We start from the raw sequence: 9,399 nt of genomic DNA on the forward strand, positions 1-9,399 counted from the left end.
GTCAGTCAGTCTCTCTTTTTTTCCTCTCTCCTCTTTTCTCTCTGCTGTCTTCTTCTTCTTCTTCCTTTTTTTTTTTTCCCCCCGTACTGGGGATCAAGCTCAGAACCTTGTGCTTGCCCAGCAGACACTTATGCCGCCGAGCTATCTCCCCGGCTCTCCATCCCTTCTGGCTGTCTCACGCTTATGTATCAGTTCTTCCACACATGAGACTGAGACTCCGAGATTTCTCGGCTCTCTTCCTGCGGTTCTCTTCTCCCCAGAGCTCTGCCCCGCGAACTCCAGCTGCCCCGGCCTCCTGAGTCTCCTTTGGCTCTGCTCCATGTCTTCACCTTGGCCTGGGGTCTATGCTGTGGCCTGGGAACCGTCCAAGTAGGCAAGGACCACCATCGGGCTCCCCTCACTATTCCTCCAGGCTCCTGCTCCTTGTGCTGAGGGCTGCACTCTGAAAGCCTCCGCGCTGTAGGGTTTGACCTGTTTTTCATGCAAGAGGGCAAATCTGGTCCCTACTGTTCCATCTTGGTTGGAATTGAAGGCTCCCTCTAAGGGATGGCATGATCCACAGATGACTAGGGGCAGGGCATGATTTGGTGGACGCTGCTGGTGCTTGAGCTTTGTGGGCTAGCTTTTACAACTGAGTTAAAATTTCCAACCCGATGGCTTTCAGCACACTCAGTGGTGGTAGCCATCACCACTCCAATTCCAGAACATTCACATCACTTCCTGAAAAGAAATGTGTGTCCACTGAGCAGCATCATTTACGTCCAATGACGCTCTCCGCTGAGTGATAAAGTCTAAAGGTGGCTCTCCAGGCCTTCCCGGCTCCTCTCCTAATTTGTCCAGATCACACCCCTCCCCTACCTTCCCTGGAGGGGCGGCTCCCAGTGGAAGCCTTTCCTGGTATCTCAACTGCATTCGCTCCTGAGCACCAGCCCCTGCAGCTCTGCCTAATTCAGCTTTCCCTTGGCGTCAGCGGGGAAGGGCTTCCGGCATGCCCTGCAGACCACCAGACTCCGGCGATGCTCCAGCGCCTGCAGCAAATGGCCTTGTCTTCACACACAGCGTGTGCTCATCTCCTGTACTTTAAATCGCCTGCAGGTTCCTTCTGCTGGACACGGTATAAGTGTCAAGTTCTGCAAATAGCTGCTGTACTGTACCGTTTAGGGGACAAGGACAAGGGAAAAAGACTCTATATTTAGTGCAGATGTAACTATTTTTCCTCTGAATATTTTTGGTCAATGTTTGGCTTCAGATGAGGAACCTGAAGATACAAAGGGGTGACTACGGCGAATCCCCGAAGTCTGCAGGGGCTACGTTCCAGGATTTTTACCTGCAAATTGTAAACAAACAAACGTGAATTTCAGGTATGTTCACAAAAAATGCCTATAAATGCCTATTTTTATAGTCTAAACTCTAATTGTGTTATGTCTCCCATCGTTCTGTAATTTAACTTAATAAAATACGGATACAGTATGTAATAATTTAAATTTAATTTAACAAAAATACTGCGCAGTAGTTCAACCTTCTCCTGGAGTGTCTTCAATTTCTGGCTCTTGGGCTCATTGCCAGAGGCCTTAGAAGGTGCAGGGCCTTTTTTGACAGGGTCTTAGGGGTCTTAGGGCTCTAAGAACAAAACCAAGAACTGACACCCGCGCATTCAGCAACCTGTTAGGATTCAGGAGCGCTGGCGCAGGCTCCAGGGCGGAAACCAACCAGGGGCAAGGGGAATCAAGTAACACTCTCGGATTGGCTACTTGCAGACCTCCTGCCAAAATAAAAAATTGTGGAGATTACAGTATTTGCCGTTCCTGTGAAACTTCAGGGTTTTCTGAAAACAATTAATAGTTAAGCTCTAAGGAAAAGTCCCTGAACGGCTGAGGTCCCGGATTCTGCACGCTGACTTCGTGGAGTGTAGTGTAAATCCAATGCTAAGCCTGCCTGTTTGAATGACTGCCTCTTCCGCTACACTGGGACCTGGGCAATTCCTGGTCGTGTCCTTGTGCTGGCATGCGGCAGGTGCTCGGAGGTTTTTTTTTTTTTTTTCCCCCAAAATTTTATTGATAAACAGCAATGAGACAGTTTCAAATCAAATCGGAAGTACAGTTTCAACAAATAATACACTACATATATTCTTCTTAGTGGTTAATTGCTGTACAAGATGCGGACTTGAGATCCTATTTACAAACACCATTAGAACAAATCATTCTATTCATTAAGAGAATGCAACTATATATCTATCCTAACCACTTTGAATACACAGATACAAAATGGACATTCATCGGTATACCCCATTTTTTCTAAGTGCCGTTATTGTAGGTGCCCGGAGGTTTGCTGACATGGGTGGACATATCAGCAGTACCTGTCAGCACCGGGGATCCAGTGGCCCCGTGACTGACTGTGCCTTCGTTCCAATTCCCTCCCAGAGGCATGGGGCAGAGCACAAGCTCACTTCCTTCCGGGAGAAGCCAGCTTCCGGCTTCCGGCCAGCCACTCTCAGCTCAGGTGTGACCTGCTTTTTGGGAAGGTCCTACTCCTCGGGGTGGAACTGTGGGCAGGTTTTATTTGTTCAGTAATTGCTACCCATTCTATTTGGTTGACCTCTTTCTTGGCTGGGTGTCAGGTGATCTTAACAACATCCCAGCAGGTTTTGTAGCCTTCAGGATACTTTTGGTTGTGGTGAACGTTGGTCATGGAGGTAAGCCTTAAGCCTTCGTCCTGTTCAGAGCATGCATGTGTTTTCCGCAGGCTACACAGCTCCCCTGTCTTGGACACGGGGACCTACCTGGGGTCTTGTCTTAGCTGGTTCCAGCAGGAGAGATGCGAGGAAAAGGGGTTCTTCTCACATGACAGCTTGCAGGCAGTTCTGGGGGAGGTCTTGGCTGTGTTCCGGGTGTCAGGCTCTGAATAATGCCCATGGTGTCCACTCGCATGAAGGTCTCCATGGACTCTTGTGTTTTGGGACCCAGTCCTTCCTGTGACAGTTAATCTTGATGCTCAGTTTCATTGGCTTGAGAGACACCTAGGAAATTAGTAAAGCACCCTTCTGGCTTTGCCTGGGTACATTTGTGAGGTTTCCAGAGCCAGTGGGTGAGTGAGGCTGTGAGGAGAGAAGACCCACCCCGGGGAGGGGGACAGAAGAGGAAGGTGGACAGAGCCAGCAGCTGGGGCTGTCCCTGAGCCTCCTGCTGCACCAAGTGAGCAGCTCCCCTCTGTCCCGTCCTTTCCCCATGATGTTCTGCCCTGCCGCAGTCCTGAAAGCAATCCAGCCAGCAAGCCATGGACTGGGACCTCCAAAACCATGCGCCAAAACAGGTCTTTCCTCCTCTAAGCTGCTCTCCTCAGGAGTTGTGTCTCAGCCCTGCAGAGCTTGCACACTCCCCAAGAATGGCGAGTTTCCCTTCAGGCCCTTTCCAGCTGAGCCTTCCCATTGTTTGACTGAGGAGCTACCCGTGGTCCCTGCCCCTCCACCAGTACCTGCTGGAGTTGTTTCCATCCTCATTGAGAACCAGGTTGGGGTGAGAGTTTTCTGGGCACACCCCGCCTCTTCAGCCCTCCTCTGCAGGAATCCCACCTGGAGAAATCTGACCTGGGAGCACCATTCTGTCTGAGCCTGGCAGAGCCCCTGATTGCCAACAATCCTCCCAAAGATCTTCTCCCACCACACCTGGCTCTGTCGGTGACACCAGGGTGGGGCCACGGTCTGTGCCATTCTTGAGGTGTGCCTCTGCAGCAAGAGATGGCCTCAGACTGCCCCTGCTTGACGATCCCAGTTTGTGTTTGGTCACTTTCTTCAGCTGCAGGGAGGGGAGCTGATGCAGCTTTTCTCTCCAGATTCCCCCAATGCTGACTGCTCTCAGGTCTCTTCCTCTCCTGGTGGTGGAGGCTTATGTGGCTGGCGTCTTCCAGGGAGCCCAGCGCTAGCTTTGGGGTGCGCTGCTCTCGGTGACGTGGCCATCAGTGTTTGAGGGATGGAAGAAGTCCCATAGCAGGTCTGTCCCCCCCACTCTGGCTGTAGTAGATGCTTGTCAACGGTCCTGTTTATCTTTGCAGCCCCTGCATGAGCATGGACTCTAACCCGGCATAGACAAATGATCAATGTGGGGTTGAATTACACGGACAGGAAGAGTGCACAGTGGGCTGGGCTGGCTTTCTCCCTGTGTGTGCAGGCTCCCAGGAGGGTGTGTGCCCTTTTGAGGTGGCCTCTTTCTTGCCCCTATAAGAGGAGGCTGGGATTGATGCAGTACTTCTCTGAGCACACAGTGGAACAGACCACAGGCTGGGCCTTCCTCCAGTGCCTGAGGACTGAGAGGGTGTTTCCATGGCAACAGCGTGCTCCACCTCCCCTCCAAGTTGTAGTCCTGCTGTAGAGGCGAGGGCTGCCTGGGGTTGGCTTGGTTCTCCCAGCTCAGGCTGCAGCTGCTGCCTGCTTGCCTGTGTGCTTGCACCACCACCTTGTAAGGATAGCCCATCAGGAACACCATGGGGACACTAGCTCAGAGAGGTGACAGCGGGCTAGGGCAGGCATGTGGTGAAGAAGCACCTTGTCAGAGTTGGGGGGGTTTGCAAAACAGAACACAGTTTTAAACATTATTTTATAATGAATCACCTGAAGAATCATATACAAAGAGTGCAGGAAGTCTGTTCACACACTGCCGACCAAAGACTCCAGCTGAAGGCCTGGATCCCACAATAATGTCCTGCAGGAGTCCAGCTGAAGGCCTAGAGCCTATAACAACGCCTCCCACAAGTCCAGCTGGAGGCTCAGAGCCCGTCACAATGTCTCCTGCAGGCCTGTTTCATGGATCTGTGCTGAGCAGACCCAAAGGCCAGTGAAGGAAGCTAGAGAGCCCGGGTCAGCGGGCTGAAGGGTCTGTGCTAGCAGGCTGAGGGATCTGCACTGGAGCCAGGAAGCAACGGTCAAGGTAAGAACAAAAGCTCCCTTGAAAAGTGCCACAACTATCCTCTTCCAGCAATGAGGAAAGCTGTGTTCCAATCAGGAAAGCCAGTGTGACAAGGTCCTCCAGCAGAGTAGCCCAGAAAAACCAGGAGAAGCAGCTACTTCCTAACAGCTTCTGCAAAGGGCACCCCCAACAGCTTCTCCTCGCTTCTCCAGTTCCCCCTCTTATGCTGCCGGCAGCGCCCCTCAGGGGGGCCGTGCACCCCAGCACTATGCCAGTTCAGCTCAGCCGGGCGTAGCACGCTGGCGACCAGCTGCTGTCACCACACACCTCCATGGCACGTACCTGGAGCAACACAACAGCTTGTACTTCCGTCCTGCCTTGTAGTTAGAAGAGAGGGGTGAAGGCGCTTGGTGACATGCTGAAGGGAGAGATGGGTGCGAAGAGACAGGGAAAGAGAGCTCGAAAAAGGGTCAGAACGTGAAATGACACACACCCAGGGCCGCTGAATTTTGTTGGACAGATGTGTTCCTGAACCCTAAGACCATCCTGATCGGGCATTCTACTAGTGCGTTGGGGTTGCTGCAACAGAATACCTTGCCCTGGGTGGCTGAGGCGCAGCTGAAAATTTCTTTCCCCACAGTTTTGGAGGGCGGGACTTTAGGGGTTGGTAGGGCCAACTCCCCACTGAGGCCGCTTTTCTGGAGTGTGGATAAAGCAAGTGTTAGAACCGCCGCCAGCAGGGACTACGGCGCTCAGGGAAGAGAATGCTGCAGAGTGTGCAGCGGACCGCGGACGGCTGTCTGCTCAGAGCTTAGGGCAGGGGGTGCCTGGGAGCACAGGGAGGCCCCTGGAGGACACTGCCCCACCTGTATGGGAGTGGGGATCCCTTCCCTGGCTGCCCATGGCCAGGTGACTTGGGGACCAGCGCAGCGCTGGCAACCCGGCGAGCCAGGGCTCCCTCTAGCAGTGAAATATGACTCAGAAAAACATATATTTTGTTCTTTTGAGACAGGTCTCGCTATGCTGTTCAGTCTGGGCTTTATCTCACTTTACAGCCCAAGGTGGTCTCGAACTTGTAACGATTCTCCTGCCTCAGCCTCCCAAGTGCTGGGATCACAGGCTTGAGCCAACACACCTGGCTACATTCGTATATTTTAATTAAACATATATGAAGATTCCGTTTCTGAATACTGAGCTTCTCAGTCTGCATGAAACTGGGTGAAGGTTTGTCAGAAGTTCTTTTCCCTAGAAATGGAACAATAGGAACAAATGGTTTACACGGCCTTGGTAAATGCAAGAGGCCCCTCGGATTCAGAAAGAGCGCCTGTGGAAAAAGGAGCCCTTCTCCACTGTTGGTGGGAGTCCAGGCTGGTACAACCAGGATGGAAATCAGGATGGAGATTCCTCAAAAAGCTAGGACTGGAGGCCCATTCCAGCCAGCTGCTCCCCTCCTGGGAATTTTTCCAAAAGAACTGAAATCATCATAGTCCAACAATATATGTGCGCCCACGTTTATAGCAGTGCAATTTGTCACAGCTAAATCTTGGAAACAACCCAGATGCCCTTCAGCTGAGGCATAGATAAAAAGATAGAGTATTTTTTCACAATGGAGTATTATTTAGCTATAAAAAAGATAAATTCAAGGATTTGTAGGTTAATGGATGCAGCTAGACAATATATTGGTAAGTGAAGTACATCAGATCTATGTGTGCAAACATCATACTGTCTCGCTAGTGTGAGAACCTGCAAGATTAATGAAAACCTAAAGGGTACAATGGGAGCTTGGGGGTTAGCTCAGTTGTTTAAAGCGCCTGCTTGGGCAAAGTCAGTCAGGCGCAGGGGACTGCGGTTCGATCCCCAGTTCCACATGCTATACCAGACCCACCCTTAAGGCAGCCTGAGCCAGTCCAAAAAAAAAACAAAACAAAATATCATTTTAAAGATACAGTAGATACTGTGAAAGGGAAAGAATTTGTTCAATGGGAAGGAAAAATAGGGATGAAGAAAAAGATGAATGAAAGAAGGGAAAAAGATTTAGGTATATATGCAGGATAGTTTGGATAACTGTACTTGCTTGTCTTTGGAAAAGAGCAGTCAATGTTTAATTTGTTTTCTTTCTTTTCTTTTGAATTTCTTACAACGTTTTAAAATTCTTATTTGTTTATTTTTTTCTGTATTTTAGGGAAGGGTCTACAGGGTGTTCAGGGTCTTACTACTAGACGGGCCTCATGCTGATCCTCCTGTTTACAGCCTCCCAAGTGCTGGGATTATAGGTGCATGCCACCATGCCCAGTCTCAATTACTGTGTCAGGGTGCCCCAGGGGTGGGGCCGGCACAGCAGGCCCCGGGATGGGATCCCTGGCCCCTGGTCTGCTTGCAGGCACTTTAATCCACTGAGCTATTTGGCTGGCTCTTCTTACAACCTCCCCCCCCCCAACCGGGGATTAAACTCAGGCCCTTGCACTTGCCAGGGAAGTGCTTATTCTACTGAGCCATTTCCCCGGTCCACAACTTTTTTGTTACTGTTTTATTTACTTAGTTTTTCTTTAAACAAATCTTGCATGTTCATATCTGGTAGCTTGAACAACTAATTTGAAGACAGCATCTGTATTACAGCAACCAATGTTGAATTCCTATTACTTTGTTTACTGAAAATTTGTATCATTTTTAATGCTTCCCCCCTCACTATTTTGTATTAAAAAAAAAAATCAGAACCCCTCTTTATCGCTTGGAGGATTCCATCTCAAAGGTGGAATTAAGGTTAAGCCCGATGTCTTGGTACCTGAAGCTAGAGCATGGGAAAGAAGAGTTGGCGCAGAAGACCTGCATTGGCCAGAAGACGAAGGGTGAGGGGGTCGTGGGGCAGCGCTGGTGAGGTGCACAGCAAAGATGCTCCTGGAGATGAGACTCCGCCCATGCTTTAGAAGGTCTCCCTGATAGCGGGGAGTCCTCCAGGGTGTCCGGAGACCCCAGGCTGCCTAATGAATTTGATCTGAGGTCAAATCCAGTTTATAAGAATGCCAACATGTTTTCCTCCCTGACCCTTCTTCTTTCACAAGCACAGAGGTCCCTGATGCGTGACGTCACAGCAGACCGGCAGCAGAAGCAGCTATGGACGGCCCGCTGTCTGTCTTCTTACCAGCCGCCCACTAAGGAGGTCTGCAAAAAGTGGGAGCACCATTAGTCTTCTCTCTAAATGTTATTTTGTTTGAGAAAACAGTTATTTTTCATAAAATATGTTAATTGTATTAACATTAATAAGCTTAGGCTGCCAAGGTTTGAATCAATGAGCAAATATTTAAACATTTATTCTGTATTAATTTCCATTGCTCTAAATATTGATAGATGTTATTTTTATAAACAAAAGCTTTTTCAGTCTTTAATAATTTTTAAGAGTGGTGCAGAATCCCAAGGCCAGTGTGAAGCAGTTGTTCTAGAGGAAGACAATCAAGGCTCTGGGGTTAGTGTGGCTGGGTTCAGGTCCTGGCTCTGTGGTTTTAGGCAAGTGACTTGCCCGTTCTGAAAATTACTTTCTTTCTCTGTAAAGCTAGGCTACCTTATAAACTTACTGTGAGCAACAAAGGAACTAATATATAACTAGTGTTGGGGTCAAAGCAATCATATAAGCGTTAATTGTACTTTTTTTGTTTTGTTTTTGTCTTTTTAAAAAATTACAAAAAATCTTTTATTTGTTAATTTATTTGGTAGAGGTCTTGCTATGCAGCTTGGACTCATAGTGGTCCTCCAGCCTCCTCAGTGCTGGGATTCAAAGCGGGTGACATCACAGCTGGTTTTGGGGGCTGGCACGGCATGTGGTAACAGGAATCCACCCCGGGTCCTTGTGCTTGCCAGGCAGGTGCTTAGACGTGGAGTTATCTCCCCAACCCCCTGTTTTTGTCTGGGACGGCATCTTGATATACAGCTTAGGCTGGGCTTGAGCTCACTTTGTAGCCCAGGCTGGTCTTGAACTCACAATGATCCTCTTGCTTTAGTCTCCTGAGTGCTGGGATATAGGCATGGGACACCACACCTGGCTCTTTTTTTTTTTTTTTTTTTGAGACAGGGTCAATCTATGAAGCTCAGGCTGGCCTTGAACTTACTTACATCATCTAGGCTGGCCTTGACTCCCAGCAATCCTTTCGCCTCAGCCTCCCAAGTGCTGGGATTGCAGGTGTGCCCCATCATGCATGGCTTAAACATAAATTGCATCAAGCAGTTGATATGCAGAATCCTGTTGCATGCTGGGAAGATTATCAAACGGCAGAATCCCAGCTCCACCCTGAAGGGGTTGCCAGTCGGCCCAACAGGGACTTGGATTTGTAGTCAGTAGCTGTGGGCTCTACCCTTGGTTGCCCATCTGACCTTTAGCCCCTCACTTCCTACTGGGAAAAGTCAGGTAAAAAAATGCACCCATGACAGTCCACTGACTAGGCATAAAATCCTGCAGGCTGTCTTGAGGCCTCTCTCTCTCTCTCTCTCTCTCTCTCTCTCTCTCTCTCTC

The sequence above is a fragment of the Octodon degus genome, unplaced genomic scaffold (genome assembly GCF_000260255.1).
Source record: "Octodon degus isolate 3935 unplaced genomic scaffold, OctDeg1.0 scaffold00029, whole genome shotgun sequence".
NCBI classification, from domain to species: Eukaryota; Metazoa; Chordata; class Mammalia; order Rodentia; family Octodontidae; genus Octodon; species Octodon degus.